The 22,010-nt window shown below is 39.5% G+C and overlaps 1 long non-coding RNA gene across 1 annotated transcript; it reads left to right on the top strand.

Annotated features, from left to right (window-relative positions):
• The first annotated feature begins 751 nt into the window (after positions 1-751).
• On the top strand, positions 752-5,596 carry LOC120736913. The gene is made up of 3 exons (XR_005696639.1): positions 752-1,081; positions 3,954-3,961; positions 5,586-5,596. It is a non-coding gene; the product is annotated as an uncharacterized LOC120736913 (long non-coding RNA).
• Positions 5,597-22,010: the final 16,414 nt, after the last annotated feature.

Here is a 22,010-nt window from a genome sequence, read left to right as displayed (position 1 = left end):
TGAAGTAGAAACAGGAGAGGGAGAATGAGAGAAGAAGAGGCAGCTGCAAAGACGCAGAATAACTCCAGCTTTGTGTGTTTTTCATTGTAGCTGAAGTACGGGGCAAACTGTGTTCCTTTTCACCTCAATACGAAATGCGTAATATTTTCTCTGAATACGAGACGATTCCGTTTTTTACAGGACGGTTAGCAACTCTACTAACTAACCTATGAATAAAATAAAGTTCACTATCAGTAACATCATAGCACCCACCGAGCTGTATAGAAACATGCTAGCTAGTACGCAGTACAAGTTATTGATTGATTGATTGGTAATTTATTTCAACATGTGAACAATATACAAGTACATTTAGAAAAGAAAATGAGAGAGAGAAAAAAATACTATACAAATTACATACAAAAAGAAACGTTCTGATTAATTTACATGTTGAAAGGGAAGAAGTAAACACTTATTTAATCCCACCCCTTTGCCATAAATTATCAGTTAATATTTAGTCAGCTTCCATACTGATATAATTTGTAATGAAAATAGTGAACAGATTTCTGATATACTATATACTATAATAGCACATCATGAGTTTTTTTTTGTTTGTTTGTTTGTTTTTACATCATGAAATCCACACAGAACATTTTAACAGCATTTACACGTACCTTCATTGTTTTGAAGTTACAAAAACCCCTTAAATTATAACTTCCTTCTTTCAAAAAAAACATACTCTGAATATTACCTGGCAGTTCTTTATTTTTTGCTTTGAATAGAATTTGTGCTGTTTGGAATTTCACTAGATCGTCAATTTTCAATATTTCAGACTGCAAAAATAGTGAGTTTGTATGTTCCTGTAACCTGCAGTGTGGATGATTCGAATTGCTTTTTTTGGAAGAGTAAAACGTGAATGTAATGTTTTATAGTTATTGCCCCAGACCTCTGCACAATAGCTTAAGTATGGTGAAACCAGTGAACAGTAGAGAATATGAAGTGATGTTCTGTCGAATACCTGCTTTGCCTTGTTCAGTATTGCAATGCTTCGTGATACTTTGGAATGAATATATCTTACGTGAGCTCTCAGTTAAGTTTTTCATCTGTTATTACCCCCAGAAATGTATTTTCACTGACTCTTTCAATATCAACACCATTTATTTGAATCTTTGCATTTGTATTTAAACTACTATTTCCAAATGACATAAGTTTAGATTTATTCAAATTTAATGATAATTTATTTTTATCAAACCAGAACTTCACTTTACTTATTTCATTAGTCATATCCTCCAATATATTCTGCAGATCATCACCAGAGCAAAAAATGTTTGTATCGTCAGCAAAGAGAACCATTTTTAATACTTTGGACACTTTACAGATGTCGTTAATGTACAAGTCGAAGAATTTTGGACCCAAAACTGACCCTTGGGGTACACCACAAGCAATGTCCATACATAAGGAGCAACCACCATTTATTTTCACAAACTTTTTTCTGTTACTTAAATAACTCCGGCCCCAATCTAAAACTACCCCTCTGACACCATAACGTTCCAGTTTTCTTATTAACTAAGTGACGGTTATTGTAACTGACTGCAAAAAGTCAGCATAACGAAAATAAACTCCACCTAAACTTGGTTTATATCTGACCAGATAGACTGCAGGTCATAACTTCTTACCTGAAGTTCAGTTCACCTGACACTCGGACCGGCAGCCGCCTCGGGTCTCTGCTCCTCCTGCCTCCCCTTTCCCTCATCCACCCGCTGGCCTCCGTGGAAGCTCCGCCATAGCCACCACCAAACAACTGAGTTATTTTCACACATCGGCCAGCATCTGGCCAAACCACCACCTTTCATTGTTTATACCTTTACAAAAAACAAACAAACAAACAAACGAAAAAACATCAGCCCATAAATGCCCGGTATGCATGATGGCTAGTCCAGCTATGACAATAATGCTCAGTGGCTAGTGGAGCTAAAAGCAGATCACAGCATCTCCCTGTGTAAAAAGAGTTGGACTGCACCAGGCCCTGATATGATTCATAACAACTTGCTAAAAACGCTAAGTGTATTTCATAAGGGTCTGGCAGATCAAACAAACCATCTGCTATTGGCTCAATAATTGAGTGGGGTCTAGCTACTGCTAGATAGAGCAGTCACTGGAGATTGCAATCATATGACCCCCTATGAGCAAGCACTTTGGCGACAGTGGGAAGGAAAAACTCCCTTTTAACAGGTCTGTGAAGGTTCTCAGTCATCCAGGTCATTGTAGTCAAAGGAGCTTGCAAAGAAAAGCGTCTGGACTTTAAGTTGCTTGAAGATGTTTCACCTCTCATCCGAGAAGCTTCTTCAGTTCTAAGGTCAAATGGTGGGGAGTCCCAGATATAAACCTAGTGGGAGTTTCCCCCCAAAGAGGGACACTCTTTCGAGGATGCCAATGTTCACCTTTTGGACAGAGAGGACAGATGGTTTGAAAGAGGAGTGAAAGAAGCCATCTATGTCCACTGTGAGCGACCGTCTTTGAACAGAGGCGGGGGTTTACGACACCAACTCTCTGCCATCTATAATCCAGTTTTGAGATCCCTTCCCAGACGCCTTAACGCCCACTCACATCCTGGACAATCTGACCTCAGGAATTCGCATGATAAGGTGGGGCCAGGTTTCACAATGAGCTCACCTGAAACCCTGGCTGATTGGGACCCACACCCAGTTTCACACCTTGGCTCAGGCGATTAGAGGATCATCAGGGGCTCCTTTTGTCCCTCTGCGGGGGGTCACTCCCACTAGGTTTAAATCTGGGACTCCCCACCATTTGACCTTAGAACTGGAGAAGCTTCTCTGATGAGAGGTAAAACGTCTTCAAGCAACTTAAAGAAGTCCAGACGCTTTTCTTTGCAAGCTGCTTTGACTCCCTTTTAGGCTCAGGGAGGGGCGGCCGGTTGGGGCGAGAGAAGGAAAAACAGGATTAAGACATGTTGTGGAAGAGAGACAGAGATTAATAACAGATATGATTCAATGCAGAGAGGTCTGTTAACACATAGTGAGTGAGAAAGGTGACTGGAAAGGAAAAACTCAATGCATCATGGGAATCCCCGGCAGCCTACGTCTATTGCAGCATAACTAAGGGAGGATTCAGGGTCACCTGGTCCAGCCCTAACTATATGCTTTAGCAAAAAGGAAAGGATGATGTTTGTCATTTGGCAGATTACAGCTTTGGGAGTGGTGGTAGTGATGTAGACATAGTGACTGCTGATGATGAAACAGATAGCAAAACAAATCTGCACTCCATTATGGCTGTGAAACGTGAGCTGTGCCAATCATTTCCTGTTGGTAATGTCTCTTAAACTTAGCAAGAGATAAGGATTTCAGGTTTACACAACACACTGGAGCATATGATCCTGTAATTGGGATTTCCTGGAATCTATTTTTTGATCCTGTGCCTTAAGTGTGTTTATTTGATTTTAAACAAATACTGACTAAATGTGAGGTTTGGTTTATATGCTGCGACAACACTCATCGCTGTTGCCTCTGAACGTTGTCTGTCTCTCTCCAGGTGCCAACATTTGGTACATTTGCATTGGTTAAACGGCATTTTTGACTTCCTTGTTGGTTCAAACTAGCCAATCAAGCAAAGGTAGAAAAGCCTGACAACCCCCAAACAGCATCACATTGGAAGGTCTTTTAGGCTAGGAGCCAGACCCAACCCTCAGGATGTTTTCTGTAATACTAAGTTCCTTATCAAATCCTAATATCCTGTATAGCTGGCAAATAAAAAGTGGAGGGTCAACACCTTCAGTCGAGGGTGGTTAGAATCAGCTAGTTAAGGTTACATTTAAATACTGACTTGAACTTTGACCTTAAACAGATGAAGTGGTATTTAAGCCTCAAGAAGGGGACTTTTCCATACACTTCAATTATTGTTCTGTCGGACAGTAATGTTGCCTTCTAAGTTTGACCCATGTAATGACAGCCTTAAAAAAGAGTTTTTTGTTAAAGCCTTTGTGTAGAATTTAAATTTCTGACTTTTGTAACACTGGCTGCAACAAAAATGTATTTGTATCTTACACACAGTCTTTTTGTGCTGGTAAGCCTTAGGCTATGCCACCAACCAAGTGTGTGTGTTGTATGATTGCTCTTTTGTGTCGTGGTCCTGTTCTTGCCGGTCTATTGCCATATCTGCCTTTCTCTCATCCTCAAGCTCATTCTCCCTCAACTATCTCTCTCTCTCTCTCTGTATGTGTGTGTCAGTGTAGGGCAGGGCTCAGCAAACTTTAACACCCAAAGAGCCATTTGGACCCAGTTTCCATGGAAAAGAAAACACTGGGAGCCGCAAATACTTTTTGACATCTAAAATGAAGATAACACTGTTTTGTTTTTTTGTTTTTTTTACCTTTATGCTTTGTATAAACAACTAAAGTGTGTTGCTTATGAAATACACGAAGTGCTACAGAGAAAATTACATTTTATTTCTGGAATGAACACATTTTGAACTAAACTAAAAATACAAACAAAAACAGTAGTGAGGCGTCATCCTTATCACCTTTGGGATTTCGCAGCCTGTAGCGGAGCCTTGATCTGAATTTTAAAAATAATTTGAAAAAAGCAATATGCTGCTAAAAAATGAAAAATAAGTATTTGCAAAATATCTGCATAAATATTTATTTTATGTGGTTAATGTGTGTGGCAGGGCGTGGTCTGCAGTGCCGCTTCAGGGGAGGTGGACGCACCTGAGCGGCATCTGCAATCAAGCCTCGCCGGCTTAAATTCTGTGCTCTCTCTGCTGTTGTGTTGGTATGTATCAGGCTGTGAGCTGTAAAACTACAGCTGGCTATGTGAAAAGTAGTCAATAAAGAAAAAAGCATGTTCATGCGAACATCGTCGGGTCTGCCGTGGTATGTTGACAAGGGGACTTCTGCTCCCGACTGTCTGCGCACAGCGTCTGCAGACCGGCTATCGCGGAGCTTCCACAGATTCAGTAACATTAGCAAGTGGTGGAGGCCAGCAGGTGGATGAGGGAAAGGGGAGGCTGGAGGAGCAGAGACCCGATGCGGGCGCTGGTCCGAGTGTCAGGTGAACTGAACTTCAGGTATGAAGTTATGACTGCAGTCTATCTGGGTCAGATATGAACCAAGTTTAGGTGGAGTTTATTTTCGTTATGCTGACTTTTTCGTGCTGGGTACTAGCTAGCATGACGGGGTTTCTATACAGCTGGGTGGTGCTATGTTACTGATGTTGAACTTTATTTTGTTCATAAGTTATTAGAGTTGCCAACCGTCCCGTCTGGTATTCAGAGAAAATATTACGCGTTTCTTATTGAGGTGAAAAGGAACAGTTTGTCCCGTAATTCAGCTACAATGAAAAAGACACAAAGCTGGAGTTATTCTGTGTTTACGCCGCACAGCTGTCTCTTCTTCTCTCATTCTCCCCCTCCCTCTCCCGTTTCTACTTCAATCATGAAACTGATCAATGATCAGCTGATCGGCTTTTCTCTCTTGTTTGTTTATCGCCCACTTTGCACCAGAAAGAGGAAACCAGCGGATGTCGCGCTAAACAACAGCAGCACGTTTAAGCTTGATCAGCTGTTGTTAGAATTTATTTAATATTAATTTCTAGTATCAGCTGATGTTTGCTGGAGCCACAGCTGTAAAGCTGCTGGTCATGATATGGTTTGGTTATCTGGTGAGAGGGAAACATGAAGATGAAACCAGGAGATGTCCTTACTGGATCATCAGAGCTGAACAGCTGATGGAGAAACAGGTTTACCTTTCAGGTGACATGAATGAGTTGAAGGGAAGTTATGAACTGTTTCTGAGAGACAAATAACACCAGGATCCTTTTCTAAGTAGCTGACAGCTGGTAACTGTGCAGGGGCGGGTCTAGCAAAGTGTTGCCAGGGGGGCAGGTAGGGCATTAACAGGGAGAGGGGGGCACAAAGAAATACTTTTCTTTCTTATTCTCATTTAAAATGTCTAGCTTTTAAAAAATAATTATCTGAATCTTACAACAAACGATTGATAGATTGATGCATATATACCATCAAAACAGTGTACATCACTGTCACAACAGCGTTTATTTTCATTCAAAGGCTTTATGATTTTTCCTATAATGGTGGGCCGGTCTCTAGTCAAAATGCCCGGGACGATTTTCTGTCCCAGTCCAGCCATGTATGCAGCTCATCTGCAGTCTGGTGTTACCTACATCTTCCTATTCAGAAGGCAGAATTTCTGAGTTCTGAGTACAATCGAAAGCACCATGACTGCAGTTTTTGTGCTGGATGTAAAAGGCGCACATGACGCTGTGACGTAGGCTAGAATCATAGCGGCGGTCAACGGGGGTCCAGGCGTGGGATTTCTCTCGTGGAAATATGCACATTATCTTTTCCTTTCTATTGGTAGGTGGCACAGTGCACTTGTGGCAAGTAAGCAAGCTAGAAGACTGGCAAAGTTATGGAAGCAACACATTAACAAGAGAATTCTGAGTAAAACCAAAGTTACTTTCCCTAGTAACTAGTTACTTTGAAAGTAACGAGTAACTTGAAGTAACTGAGTTACTTTTGATAGAAGTAACTAGTAATGTAACTAAGTTACTAATTTAAAGTAATTTACCCAACAGTGGTGCGTGTGTGTGTGCATATTCTGGCGCTCTTATCTTTCGGGACATTGATGAGAGTTTCCACTTTGTAAATATTTAGAGAGAAGCTGTGAAGGGAGTATTCAGTATTGGGATCAGTGTGCCAGGAGTCTGAAATACTCTGCTGTGGAGGTCACGTTTTGGAACTGTTGTTTGTTTTATTACTCAGGGGATTCTATGCTTAAAATACGGAGCCCCGCAAGGGACATGGGAGAAAAAAAAATTACGATGAACATTTGCGAGATCTCGCAAAACAAACTCGGGATCTCGCAAAACTTTTGCGAGATCTCGCAAATGTTGAATTCCAACAATGGCGGCAGCTACTTGGTTGTAATGTTACTCTTTCTGGGTCACAAAATACACTTTTAAGATATTTTGAGGCGTGAATGTAGTTGTGTAAACGTCAGATATCTGCTCGGTTTACAAGACATCACATATTTGCAAAAGTGCTCCGACATTTTCGGAGATCTGACACCCACCATCTCAAAGCTAACGGGAGGTCCAGACCTACTACAGCCGGGAGGAACACAGTCTTAATTTTTTTTTCTCCCATGTCCCTTGCGGGGCTCCGTATTAAAACGGATCACAGAGGAACTCAAGATCAGTGGGGGTTTTCTTCCCAGTGTATTGCTTGATAAACTTTGTTAAACATTTAAAGTTTTATTTTGTTTTGAGCTTGTGTCCACTTTACTCAATTTATCAAACCTTCGAGAAAATGATCCAATTCCTGGGACACTATTGTCCTCATCTCCTGTGGTGTTCAGATTCCGATAGTCCATTTGAGTATGGACAAGGCACTGAGTCTCAGGATTCTGATAGTCCATATATCCTGAGACTCAATGCCTTGTCCATACTCAAATTAAAACCTTAAGACCTGAAGTTGTTTGATAAGCGGCATATGTCCAAAGCTGAATTCAAAAGTGTCAAAAAATGACTCTGTGAGAAAATTCTTATGTTAGAGAAGGAAGCAAGGCTGAAGCATGAGCTGGATATCAAAATGTAAGTAAACAGGAGACCCTCCCTAAAAAATATGTTGCTTGAACAGCTATCTATCCGTATCAAACGGAGGCAGCTTTGGTTTTGGAAGCATGATATTGGTGCTGAAATGTGGCTTGACAGAAAAAAACTGAGCTGAACAAAAAATGGATTTTAGTTTTAGATTGTGACTGTTGATGAATTTGGAGGCAGTTTTTAAGCAGAACCTCAATGTGTTTTTCAACTATAAAAATGTAATGTGGCTGTGCTGATGACAATATTCAGGAAATTCTTGATAAAGTGATGCCAGTTTTTAAAAAAAAGACACTTTTATAAACTTCAATAGTGTGCATCTCTAAAAAAAAATACTTTTTCACCTTCAACAAATATATCACAGTTACTGCTATTACCCATAACCTGAGCAGAGAGCATAGCCCTGAACACTTTAGAATTCATTCTGCTACTTCCATTAGCAGCCACATGATCCACAATGGCTGGTGTGAGTCATTGGCATGATGTGCCAAAGGCATCAGATTATCTTAAATAAGCAACTGTTGTCGGTCATCAGTTTGGAAAAAGATCTTCAGGCCATTTTCAAATACTATGAGCTCTACACTGAGAACACTTCTACATGTTGAAAGAATTAAAAACAGCTGCAAGTTTCCCAGAGAATGGACGCCCCAGCAAATTCTCCCCAGTGTCAGACTGAGCAATGCTCAAACTGGACCAAAGGTTTGTAGATTTGTGGTCATAAACATGTCCTATATGTAAAGCGATCGTGGCTCAAGAGTTGTGGGGGCGCCGATGGCACAATATGGCAGCCTCGCTTCTGTCAGTCTGCCCCAGGGCAGCTGTGGCTACAACTGTGGTTTGCCTCCACCAGTGTGTGAATGTGAGAGTGAATGAATAGTGGAATTGTACAGCGCTTTGAGGGGTCCCGAAAAGCACTATATAAATGCAATCCATTATTATTAAAGCAGTCGAACTTTGTCATAAGCTGAAGCCCACCTGGAAATGCAGACATCCAGAGTAAATGTACAGCACATTTATTTGTTTACACTAATGTTTTAGAGTCACTAAAGTCTGCATTATTTTTTATTTATTTTATTATTATGTTTTGCTGTGAAAAGCAGCCTTTATTTGGTTTTCTATCCACAGACCTGTGTGGAGAGGCAGAGACCCAAAAAGGAAAGTGTATGAGGAAGTAATGATCAAGAAAGACGAGAGGAAAGGAAAGTTTGAAATCAATCAGAATCAGAATACTTTATTGATCCCTGGGGGAAATTATTTAAATACAAAACAATACAATTTTATTTATATAGCACATTTAAAAACAAGGTGTATGCCAAAGTGCTTCACAGAAAGCAAATAAGAGCAATAATAAATACAAGTAAATAAAATAATAATATAAGCACAAATAGAATATACTAACAGGTGGGAGCCATAACGAACCAATGATACCAGGCATAGTAGGCACAAGTCGAAAGGCTAAGGTTAAAACATAAAAACATTAATAAAAGCAAAAAAAGATAAGTTACAGTACAGTTAAAAATGCAGGGTCTAGGAGGCAGGGAAGGCAAGGCTAAATAAATACGTTTTTAATCGAGATTTAAAAGATTGAATTGAATCAGACGCGCGGATAGCTTGGGGAAGATTATTCCAGAGGTAGGGTGCATTAGAGGCAAATGCGCGGCCACCTCCGGTCTTAAGGAGGGATCTAGGTCGCACCAGGAGCCTTTGGCCTGCTGATCTAAGCGCTCTCCCAGGGGTATAAAAGCTGAGGAGATCCTTAAGATAGCTGGGCGCGGTTTTATTTATGATTTTAAAAGTGAGCAATACGATTTTAAAATCAATACGCAATTTAACAGGAAGCCAGTGCAGGTCGGAGAGAACTGGAGTAATAGACTCACACCTACCAGTTCCGGTTAAGAGACGTGCAGCAGTGTTTTGAACGAGCTGCAGTTTGTGAATAAGGGCAGAATGGAGACCAGTATAAAGGGAATTACAGTAATCTAATCTTGATGTAACAAAGGCATGGATATGTTTTTCCAGGTTCTTACGTGGTATGTAGGGCTTGGTCTGAGAGTTTAGACGTAATTGATAGAAACCAGATTTAACTACAGAGGACACATGTTTGTCCAACTTGAAGGAACTGTCCAAGACAACACCAAAGTTCCTGGCAGTATCAGAAAGGGAGTCAGCAAAGGGCCCAGAAATACCAGTTAGTTCAGCCCGAGGGATGGGAGTATCAAAGATTACAATTTCTGTCTTCTTATCATTTAAAATGAGGTAATTGCTCAGTAATCAGTTTTTCAACTTCACTCAAAATCAAATAAAGAAAAATTCAATCAAAGTGTTGCAACGACGACGTGACATCCTCAGCAAGTTCAAAATAGATTTGAATGTCATCCGTGTAAAAATGAAAGGAAATATTGTATTAGTCAAAGATTCAGCCCAAGGGTAACAAGTATAAAGAGAACAGCAAAGGATTGTGACTGTGATCCGTAATGAAAGCCGACAGGAAACCTGCCTTAGGCAACCTAACAGATTTCTGGAATTCCAGGCGGGTCCTGCGAAGGATGTCAAAAGACACCTGGAGCTTATCTTTTTTCCACCCTCTTTCAGCTTGGCGGCAAATGCGCCGTAGAGCACGTAAAGAGTCATTTAACCATGGTTGAGGGCAGCTTCTAAGCCGTTTTACCTTTATAGGGGCCATAACGTCCAGTAAAGAAGAGCATGTAGAGAGGAAGGAGTTGGCAAAATCATCAACTGGAGAGGGTGTAGAACGATCAATGTCAGGAAGAACAGATTTGGAGAAAGCAGCCGAAAATTCAGCCACAGTCACAGGATTGATTATGCGAACAAGATGTCGAGGATCCTCAAAGCCAAACAAACCCACAGGATGAGATTAAAAGAGTCAGCTAAGGCTAAAAAATCCTTGGCAAACACATCATCTTTACAGCAAATGTGAATGTTAAAATCACCAGTGATAAGAACACGATCATAAATTAAATAAAGAGATGCGAAAAGGTCAGCAAAATCCTCAATGAGAGTCTTATTATATTTTGGGGGACGGTAAATCACAACACAGAGCTAGGGAACATAAGACAAGTTTCTTGACTGTAATCAATGACTCAATATAGAAATATGTGTGTGAAATCCTACACCTCATCTGTCAGAGAAAGAAGAGTTTTTATGCAGTTTTGCTGAGAATGGCTGATTTCCTGAAGCTGGGTTAAATCAGTCCCTGACAGAAAGCACAGTGTTCAGTGCCAGCTCTTCGTCACTGACTCAAACATGTTGCTCGCTCATTCTTTCCTGTGCGTGTCTGTGTGCGTTTGCGTTTGCTGCAGGCAAGTCACAGCCTGCCTGCAGCTACTGTGACTGTAAATCAGCTGTAAGATTTATTACAGTCAGTGCGCCCCAGGTGGCTGTAGCTACAATGTAGCTGCCCATCACCAGTGTGTGAATGGGTGTGTGAATGGGTGGATGACTGGTTGTGTAAAGCGCTTTGGGGTCCTTAGGGACTAGAAAAGCACTGAACAAATACAGGCCATTTACCATTTCAGTAAATCAATTTTCTTTTGATGTGTGAGCAAGTATCAAAAGATTACGTTTCCACAAATCATTCTTTTTCTTTTAGACAATCTAAATCAGATTTTTTGATGTTCTTTAAAGGAAGTTAATGAGTTTTCTTGCTCATCTTTGTGGATTTTTTTTTTTTTTTACTTCTGTAAGAATATGAAACTGAGTATGTGCCATGATCACAATTTCACACTGCTGAGTACTGAAACTTCCTTTGTGCACGAATTGAAACCCGGGAATGTCCAGAAAGCTTGGTTGCTATAATCTCGTGCCACAGACTAGTAGTGTCAAACACAAAGACACATGTATGCTGTCCTGTGAAGTCCAAGCAGAATTCAGTCATTCGCGGGACTTCAGTATCAGTGCCAAGGAATTAGTTGATCTTTAAAAAGAGACAGAAAGTGGCACAGAAGTCCTCTTTTGACTGATTAAAATGTGCAATTGGAGGATTATATAGGGTGATATCAGAGTTGGCCACTGAGTCAAGTGTCTCAAGCAAGCTGAGGTCAGACAAGTAATGAGGCTGTCATATGCAGAAAGTAAATGCTAGAGGTGCTGGGACATTAGTAGGGTACTCGTGTCGTGAGAATAAAAGACAAAAACACAAATCTGGCTGCAGTTGCTTCACTGAATCTTTCTGTTCATGTTTAGAGAGGGCCTTGGGCAAAACATGAAACCATGACCCTCATCAAGTTAATAAGGGCTTTCGGACAAAATGAGTTAAAGTGGCAGACTGCTAGTGTGGCTGGTTAAAAAAATGTATCCTGTTTTTCTTCCTGACTGTGAGACCACACACACACAATAATGGAAATACTGCAGTCATGCAAAACTCATGGGGAAATATAAAAGAGTTGCTCAGCAGTTTTAACAGAGGTCAACTCTTCCAAATTGTAATGTAACATGTTCAATTTGTCTTCCCATTATTCATATATCAGATACTGTTCGCATCTTTGCTTTCACAATGAAAGGCAAAACAAAACTTTATTCTTGGACAGAGTCACTTCTAAAGCGTTGTTGTTTTTGTTATTGTCACCCTTCTCTAAGAACTAGGCACAGTTTTATGTCCCAGCACTGACTTTTGAAAGTTCAGCTAATTAAGAAAGTGTTTCAACATAACTGACCAAATAAGTTCCTGGGCGTGTCAGCAGGAGAGTTCCTGGGTGGATAGACTTTTTATGCTACAATTAAGTGTACATTTCATTTTTACAGCTATCATTTAGCAATTTCAGCACTGACCACTTTCATACACTGCCACGTTTCCTTTTAATTTATGCAAAACAGTCAACAGGCTCTATGATTTATTTTGCAGAAGCTGTGGTAGATTTACATTTTTTTTTGTGCTGTCCAATGAAATGTCAGGTTTTGCTATTCATACCAACACTGCGATGTGTCTTTTTGTGTATACGTTTCAGCATTATTTGTTCAATAATCATTAAAACATTAAAAGCATTTCACCCATTAATATACATTATTCGCTTTGTGTGTGAGAAACCTCCGCCAGCATGTTACCCACTGGCAAAACCCCTGTAACACAGTAACAGTTTGCCCTAAAGTTGCATAGCCAATACTAACTTATTTCAATTCTTTCAGTGGAGGGAATTTTAAATACAGAATTATTGTATTCAAGAATTATTGCCTAGAGAGGGTTAATTGCTCATCATCTGATTCTGATTGTCAGAGTTAATACCTCATTACTAGCATGTCCATGTAAACTTACTTTAGACCTTAGATCTTAAAAAAATACAGACAAGGTTTATATCATAAAATGACATGTTAGCAGCTAGAATATTAGCAGCAGGGCCAGAGAGCAAGAAATGTCAACACGGTTACCTTTAACGCATCTGATGGGTAACAGTTGACAGCGTATCAGGGTTTGTGCCTATTGTCATAATATATACTTACTTTGAGCATAACCCCCCCTGAAAAACCATTATTATGACGATTATCATACAGAAATTATACTGTAAACTATGAAAAAGTGTATTTAGATAATAAATACATAGAAAATGCCATTCACATGACACTTTTAGAAAGGATTAATGTAGCTGATTTAAATCAAATCAAATCACTTTTATTGTCACATCACATGTGCAGGTACACTGGTACAGTACATGTGAGTGAAATTCTTGTGTGCGAGCTTCACAAGCAACAGAGTTGTGCAAAAATACAATAACGTAAAACAAGCAAAATATAAGAATGGCTAAATCTGAGACTAATAAATATATGTACAATATATAATAGTATATGCATTACTGGATGTGTATACTAGATATGTTTTTCTACGTGTGTGTGTGTGTGTGTGTGTGTGTGTGTGTGTATACATATTTTACAAATTAAATAGAGTCAACAATACAATAAAATATATAAAATATACAGAGGTGTGTAGTTGGATATTGTGCAAAACCGTGGCATTAATGTACAGTATGTAGTGTAGTGTAACACTACTGCAGTGTAACTTACACCAAATAATTTCACGCTGAGTAGACTTCATCACTATATTAAAGGAGCCTTTGCTTTTCAGCATCTTCTATATCATCGGCAGTAGGAATTGTGTCAACGTTTGTAGTGATTTCAGGAAGTGATTTCAGACAGGAAGGATGGATTATTTTTGGATGTGGTTAAGTGGTTTCCTGCTGACATTTATGTAATTTGATCCTGAGTGATTAAGGCTGTAAAACTGCAAAGTGCCTCTTTTAAATCTTTACACTCATGGTGATACTGCTGCAGTCTTACATACACTATTTTCTGGTGCTGCTGATTCTGAGAGAAGGGCTTCTTATTTTATATTCAACATATATGCTTCTATACACGCAAAAAGAGAGAATAAAATGCCTTTAACAAAGATCTTTTCTCCTAATGTATCATTCCAAAACCTGTTGGCTGAACTTCAATAACAATGATTGGAACTTTATCATCAACTACTACCTTATAAAAGATGCTTGTTAATATCTACAAAACTCTTAATTATGCTAAAGTCAGTGCGGTTCACGCCACATCTGTCATGGTCCTGGGTCTGCAGTGTTTATGTTTGGTTTTCCTTTGATTTTGTGTTTTCCAGAGTTTAGTCTTTTGTGTTTCTAGCTTTGTGATTCTCAGTGATTTGATAAGTGATCTGATTGCCCCAGCTGTGTCTCCATCTGTTCCCCATTCTCTTGTTGTCCTGCTGTGTATTTAAGCCTGTTTGTTGCCACCTGTTTGTTGCTGATTCGTCATCTTCCATGTTGCTACTGCATTTCCTCCTCAGTGTTTCATGGCTCGGGCTCCTTGTTCCTGGTTTCAGGTTTTTGTTAGGGTTAGGGTTTTCATTGTTCGTCATGTTCTTTTGTGTAGCTTCACCCAGTTTAGTTTTGTTGGTGTTTTCAGTTCATCCCTTCATTCGTTGCTGTGAAGTGTTTTTTGTACAGGCACCAAAATAAAGGCTCGCTTTCAGTTAAAAATTCATCCTGCATCTGGATGAGGCCGGTGGGTGGTTGTTACATTCTACTAAAGTATGGAGGACCACAACAGCCACGTGCATCGAAATAAAGAATTCTGCGCTTAAATAATGAATTGTAGAATAAATTCTCCATTTGTAAATTCATTTCTGAATTCCAATTTAATAAACTGATTTTTAAAATGCTTTTTAAAAACTTCATTTCAAAAAACATTTTTGAATTCTAATTTAATAAACTTCATTTCCAATTGCACTTTAATAAACTGCATTTCAAATTCCATTTCCTTTTCCTGTTCGCTCAGGGATTAACTTTTGGATTAGCTGTTGGATCCAACCAATCAGAGGGCTCCTTACATTCCACGGTGTGGCTAATTTGAATAGCTGCAGGATTTTTAAAATAAGGTTGTTAATCCAACAGCTAATCCAAAAATTTATCCCTGAAATTAATCCTATTTAAATAGGTTTAAATGTTAAACAAATTTCTTCCAGTCAGAGAATGGTGCATATAACTTAATGTTTGCTTGATGCATAAAGTTGAAAGATGAAAACTAATAAAACAAGTTTTAAAAAGAGACTTTTTCATTTGATTACATTTTGTATGATGGATTATGCAGAAAAAGTAGAATTGGGCTGAAAGATCTATCGCTTTATCACCTATTCAGGTTGTAAATCGTGTTTTTAAAAAATAACTAAGTAACTAAGTAATTAATTACTTTTGAAAATAAGTAATCAGTAAAGTAACGGGATTACTTTTTTGGGGAGGTAATCAGTAATTAGTTACTGATTATTTTTTTCAAGTAACTTGACCAACACTGCTGACGACACAGCCGTAGTTGGACTCATCAGCAGCAACGACGAGTCAGCACACAGAGATGAGGTTCAGTAGATGCCGTTCTAGTGCAGCAAAAACAATCTGTCACTGAATGTGGACAAAACCAAGGAGATGATCGTTGACTTCAGGAAGACTCGCTCCACCCACAGACCACTCAGCATCCATGGTTCCATGGTAGAGACTGTTAACAGCATCAAGAGGAATTCACATCTCAGACGTCCTCACCCGGACCACCAACACCACCTCCATCACCAAAAAGGCCCAGCAGTGCCTACACTTCTTGTGACCCCTGAAGCGGGCCAACCTTCCTCCTCCCATCCTCACCACATTCTACAGAGGCACCATAGAGAGCGTTCTGACCAGCTGCATTTCCGTGTGATACAGGAAATCTTCCAAAACCACTGCATCAGTAAGGCTGCAGGCATCGTGCTTGACCCACCAGACTCCTGAACTCACTATCAGCCCTCCCTCTCTCCCCACCACACACACCCACACAATCTGTGATCTGACTTTTTTGCACAGCACTGCCCCTGTAAGACACGCTGACCTATGGACAATTGATGCTGCTCTATGGACAATCTTCTTTACTCCGGGTTTACAAGCTGCTACACCAGTCACCTTAAACCACACCAAAGTGTAAATTCTAAATGTAACTCTTAAGCATAAATTTATTTATTTTCTTCTCCTTTTTATATCGATTTATTAGCTTGTTTTTGCACTGATGTAAACTGAGCCTCATTGTCTCTCTGTATACTGCACTGGATATAGCAGAGATGACAATAAAGTTTACTTTGACTTTTGAAAAGCCACTATCACCTTTAAAAGAAAGGAAATAACAAAACCCAGAAGTTGTTCACTAAACTTAAAGGTTTGTCAGTACGGCTAAAAAAAACCACACACACACACACACACACACACACACACACACACACACACACACACACACACACACACACACACAGCTGGAGCATGCAGTAGTGATGTGCGATACCACTGATTTCCTTTCCGATCTGATACTAAGTACAATTCAGGGTGGTATCGACGATACCGATACTTTGTACAAAAACGTAATGTTATACATTTACACTGCCGTAAGGTGGAAGACGAAGTAATTCCTTTAAGGTTAGACGATCCGAATGATATAGTTTCTTTCCACTGTGTTCCTGTTAATGATAAACTACAAATTTACTCGAAATTACTAAAATATCGATATTTTAATATGAGAATCGATTCTAGAACATAAATAACTTGTACTGGAGGAATCAATATTTCAATATTGAGCAGCACACCACTAGCAAGCAGCCACCACATGTAGCTCTGCAAACTAACAAGGCTCTCTGGCACTAGAGCTCACCTTTCTCTGGCCTTGCTGAGTAGAGTCAGCAGTAAAAAGAGTCAGCCATGACATTTATGTTTTCTCTGAAAACAGTGAAGTTCGTTCAATTTCACAGCACATATTTTCTCTGGCACTGTTATATTTGTTTCCTTTCAGCTCTCCTTCAAATATGAGCAACTTTAAGCTTGGTACCCTTAATATTAGTAGAGCAAGAGATGTTTTAAAACAAGCACCTCTTTTTAGTCCGGTGGATCTCCAACCTTCCTTTCATATCAAAAATCCTTGAAAGAGTAGTTGTCAAACAGCTAACAGATAATCTGCAGAGGAATGGTTTTATTTGAAGAGTTTCAGTCAGGTTTCAGAGCTCATCACAGCACAGTATCGAACGCTGAAAATGCTGAAAAACTAGTTCATGCATTTATTACTTCCAGGCTGGACGACTGTAATTCATTATTATCAGGAAGTCCCAAAAACTCCCTGAAAAGCCTTCAGCTAATCCAAAATGCTGCAGCAAGAGTCCTGACAGGGACTAGAAAGAGAGAGCAGATTTCTCCTGTTTTGGCTTCCTGTTAAATCCAGAATTGAATTCAAAATCCTGCTCCTCACATACAAGGTGTCACAATGTTTGAAACGGACTCACGCGCAGACCAGGTATCCTTGGTAAAGAGAAAGTGCGTTTATTTACAGTGAGACACCAGTTGAGAATATATATACAATGTGGCGGGGGAAAGGGTCCGGGGGGAAGCAGGGATTAATCCAATACACGCTCTCAGTGGGTTCCAAACACACACATGCTCGCTCGGGTCCAGGGCAGATCTATATACACACACAGAGAAAGACGTCCAGGTTAGGGATAGTCTCAAACTCACAGGTTCAGGTTCAGGTTCAGAGGGACTGCCGCTGATGGCTCAACGATCCAGCGAAGGATGATACAGGTTCGCCGTCATAAATAGTGCTCCAAATCAGCTGGGATTAGCTGCAGGTGTGATGGTGAGCACAGGTGCGAGGGCCAGGGGCGGGGGCCCATAATGAGCTTCTATAAGGAGAGAGAGCGCAAAGGAAAAAAAAACAAACAAAACATGTTGCCAAACACAGAGTCAGCCAGCGAGGCATGGGGGCCATGACACAAGATCTTAAATAATCAGGCCCCATCTTATCTTAATGACCTCCTGACCCAGTATGAACCTTCCAGATCCCTCAGGTCATCTGGATACGGTCTTTTATCAGTTCCCAGAGTCAGAACCAGACACGGAGAAGCTGCATTCAGCTTTTATGCTCCACATATCTGGAACAAACTCCCAGAAAGCCTCAGATCAGCTGAAACACTCAGTTTGTTTAAATCCAGGTTGAAGACTCACCTGTTCTCAGCTGCATTTGAATAAAGCACCAAATCCACACTTTTAAGCTTAAATTTCAAAACTTATATTTTAACTACTGATTTTATCTACTGTTTTTTTAATCAATTTTAAATCATGCTTTTTATTGTTTTTGTTTTTTTAATGTCTCTGTAAAGCACTTTGAATCACCTTGTTGTTGAATTGTGCTCTATAAATAAACTTGCCTTGTAGTACCATATCACCCTATTAGAGCACTTCGCTCTCGCTCTGCAGGCCTACTTGTTGTTCCTAGAGTATTTAAAAGTAGAATGGGAGGCAGAGCCTTCAGTTTTCAGGCCCCTCTTCTGTGGAACCAGCTTCCAGTTTGGATTCAGGAGACAGACACTATCTCTACTTTCAAGATTAGGCTTCAAACTTTCCTTTTTGCTAAAGCATATAGTTAGGGCTGGACCAGGTGACCCTGAATCCTCCCTTAGTTATGCTGCAATAGACGTAGGCTGCCGGGGATTCCCATGATGCATTGAGTTTTTCCTTTTCAGTCACCTTTCTCACTCACTATGTATTAACAGACCTCTCTGCATTGAATCATATCTGTTATTAACCTCTGTCTCTCTTCCACAGCATGTCTTTATCCTTTTTTTCCCTCTCTCCCCAACCGGCCGCCCCTCCCTGAGCCTAAAAGGGAGTCAAAGCAGCTTGCAAAGAAAAGCATCTGGACTTCTTTAAGTTGCTTGAAGACGTTTCACTTCTCATCCGAGAAGCTTCTCCAGTTCTAAGGTCAAATGGTGGGGAGTCCCAGATTTAAACCTAAAGTTATTTAAGTGACAGAAAGCAGTTAAATGGTGGTTGCTCCTTATGTATGGACATTGCTTGTAGTGTACCCCAAGGGTCAGTTTTGGGTCCAAAATTCTTCAACTTGTACATTAACGACATCTGTAAAGTGTCCAGAGTATTAAAAATGGTTCTCTTTGCTGACGATACAAACATTTTTTGCTCTGGTGATGATCTGCAGAATATATTGGAGGATATGACTAATGAAATAAGTAAAGTGAAGTTCTGGTTTGATAAAAATAAATTATCATTAAATTTGAATAAATCTAAACTTATGTCATTTGGAAATAGTAGTTTAAATACAAATGCAAAGATTCAAATAAATGGTGTTGATATTGAAAGAGTCAGTGAAAATACATTTCTGGGGGTAATAACAGATGAAAAACGTAACTGGAGAGCTCACGTAAGATATATTCATTCCAAAGTATCAAGAAGCATTGCAGTACTAAACAAGGCAAAACAGGTATTCGACAGAACATCACTTCATATTCTCTACTGTTCACTGGTTTCACCATACTTAAGCTATTGTGCAGAGGTCTGGGGCAATAACTATAAAACATTACATTCACGTTTTACTCTTCCAAAAAAAGCAATTCGAATCATCCACACTGCAGGTTACAGGAACATACAAACTCACTATTTTTGCAGTCTGAAATATTGAAAATTGACGATCTAGTGAAATTCCAAACAGCACAAATTCTATTCAAAGCAAAAAATAAAGAACTGCCAGGTAATATTCAGAGTATGTTTTTTTTGAAAGAAGGAAGTTATAATTTAAGGGGTTTTTGTAACTTCAAAACAATGAAGGTACGTGTAAATGCTGTTAAAATGTTCTGTGTGGATTTCATGATGTAAAAACAAACAAACAAACAAAAAAAAAACTCATGATGTGCTATTATAGTATATAGTATATCAGAAATCTGTTCACTATTTTTATTACAAATTATATCAGTATGGAAGCTGACTAAATATTAACTGATAATTTATGGCAAAGGGGTGGGATTAAATAAGTGTTTACTTCTTCCCTTTCAACATGTAAATTAATCAGAACGTTTCTTTTTGTATGTAATTTGTATAGTATTTTTTTCTCTCTCTCATTTTCTTTTCTAAATGTACTTGTATATTGTTCACATGTTGAAATAAATTACCAATCAATCAATCAATAACTTGTACTGCGTACTAGCTAGCATGTTTCTATACAGCTCGGTGGGTGCTATGATGTTACTGATAGTGAACTTTATTTTATTCATAGGTTAGTTAGTAGAGTTGCTAACCGTCCTGTAAAAAACGGAATCGTCTCGTATTCAGAGAAAATATTACGCATTTCATATTGAGGTGAAAAGGAACACAGTTTGCCCCGTACTTCAGCTACAATGAAAAACACACAAAGCTGGAGTTATTCTGCGTCTTTGCTGCACAGCTGCCTCTTCTTCTCTCATTCTCTCCCCTCCCTCTCCTGTTGCTACTTCAATCATGAAACTGATCAATGATCAGCTGATCGGCTTTTCTAACATAAGTCCCGTCTCTCTTGCTTGTTTATCGCCCACTTTGCGCCTGAAAGAGGAAACCAGTGGATGTCGCGCTAAACAACAGCAGCACGTTTAAGCTTGATCAGCTGTTAGTTAGAATTTATTTGTTTGCTGGAGCCACAGCTGTAAAACTGCTGGTCATGATATTGGTTTGGATATCCTGGTGAGAGGGAAACATGAAGATGAAACCAGGAGATGTCCTTACTGAATCATCAGAGCTGAACAGCTGATGGAGAAACAGGTTTATCTTTTAGGTGACATGAATGAGTTGAAGGGAAGTTATGAGCTGTTTCTGAGAGACAAATAACACCAGGATCCTTTTTAGCTGACAGCTGGTAACTGTGCAGGGGCGGGTCTAGCAAAGTTTTGCCAGGGGACCAGGCAGGGCATTAACAGGGAAAGAGGGACACAAAGAAACACTTTTCTTTCTTATTGTCATTTAAAATGTCTCACTTTTAATAAATAATTATCTGAATCTTACAATCAAAGTTTTTATCTGATGTAAAATGTATAGAAATCATACATATACCAATAAGACAGTGTACATCACTATCACAACAGCATTTGTTTTCGTCTTGATGCATTTTCAATCATCCAGGTAAGTAAATCTCCAAAAGTTGATTCTGTTCATCTGGACGTAACATTTTGTGGGAGAAACGTTTCGTCACCATCCAAGTGACTTCTTCAGTCTCAGCTGACTGCAGGTTTCCCCAAAACTTATAAACAGTACATTTGCATAATGACTGAAACCAGCCCACTAAGAAATCGTAACTGGCATTCAGTTTAAACAGGCAAGGCTTGTTGATTCGGAGATCAGATTGAACTTTTTCCTCCCAGGATGCTGGGAAGTCAGTTCCTTGCTAAAGGGTTGAATTTTGCTGTCACACCGAGACAAATCCCGCTAGTGGAGCTGATCACAGCCACAGAAACAGCAATTTTTTTTTATATATTTAAGCTAACATAAAATAAGTATAATTTACTGTTGACTGGGGATTTTGTTTGATACAAGCTGCAACTAAATCGTGTGTTCATTAGAGGTGCTGCTGTGGGAAAATGGCAGAACACTGTCACCTACACATTATAAATGTTCTTCTTGGAAAGAGCCTGAAGGAAAACAGGCATAAAGACACTTGTGCATTGTAGTGTAATTGGCCCAGCAATTGTCAGGACAAATCCAACTGGCATGTGTCACAGGTCAGCTTCAGTTTGAAATGTGACTTTGTAGAGTTGCACCATATCTGGTTGATCCGGCTTTTGAGTTGCAACGATTGCAGCGATTTCAGAAGCAATCTAAAATCAAAGCAAAGCAACATGCTCCCTCAGGTGGACTATAGTGGCACTGCACTTCCATGGAAGCAGAGGACTGCACGGCAGTTTTTCATTTAAACTTATTTAGTCGATTGTATAACTTTTTAAAATCAATATATTTATCAGTTATATATTGTTTTATTATTCTATAGCTAATAAGTGATAGTAAAATATATGTTCTGGTGACTTACAACATTTTATGTGCTCTGTTGAATACTTCTGTTTAGCCAATGTTTCTGCTG

Source organism: Simochromis diagramma, unplaced genomic scaffold (assembly GCF_900408965.1).
Source record: "Simochromis diagramma unplaced genomic scaffold, fSimDia1.1 OVJJ01000516.1, whole genome shotgun sequence".
In the NCBI taxonomy this organism is placed as follows: domain Eukaryota; kingdom Metazoa; phylum Chordata; class Actinopteri; order Cichliformes; family Cichlidae; genus Simochromis; species Simochromis diagramma.
This window is presented reverse-complemented; position numbering and strand designations above follow the sequence as displayed.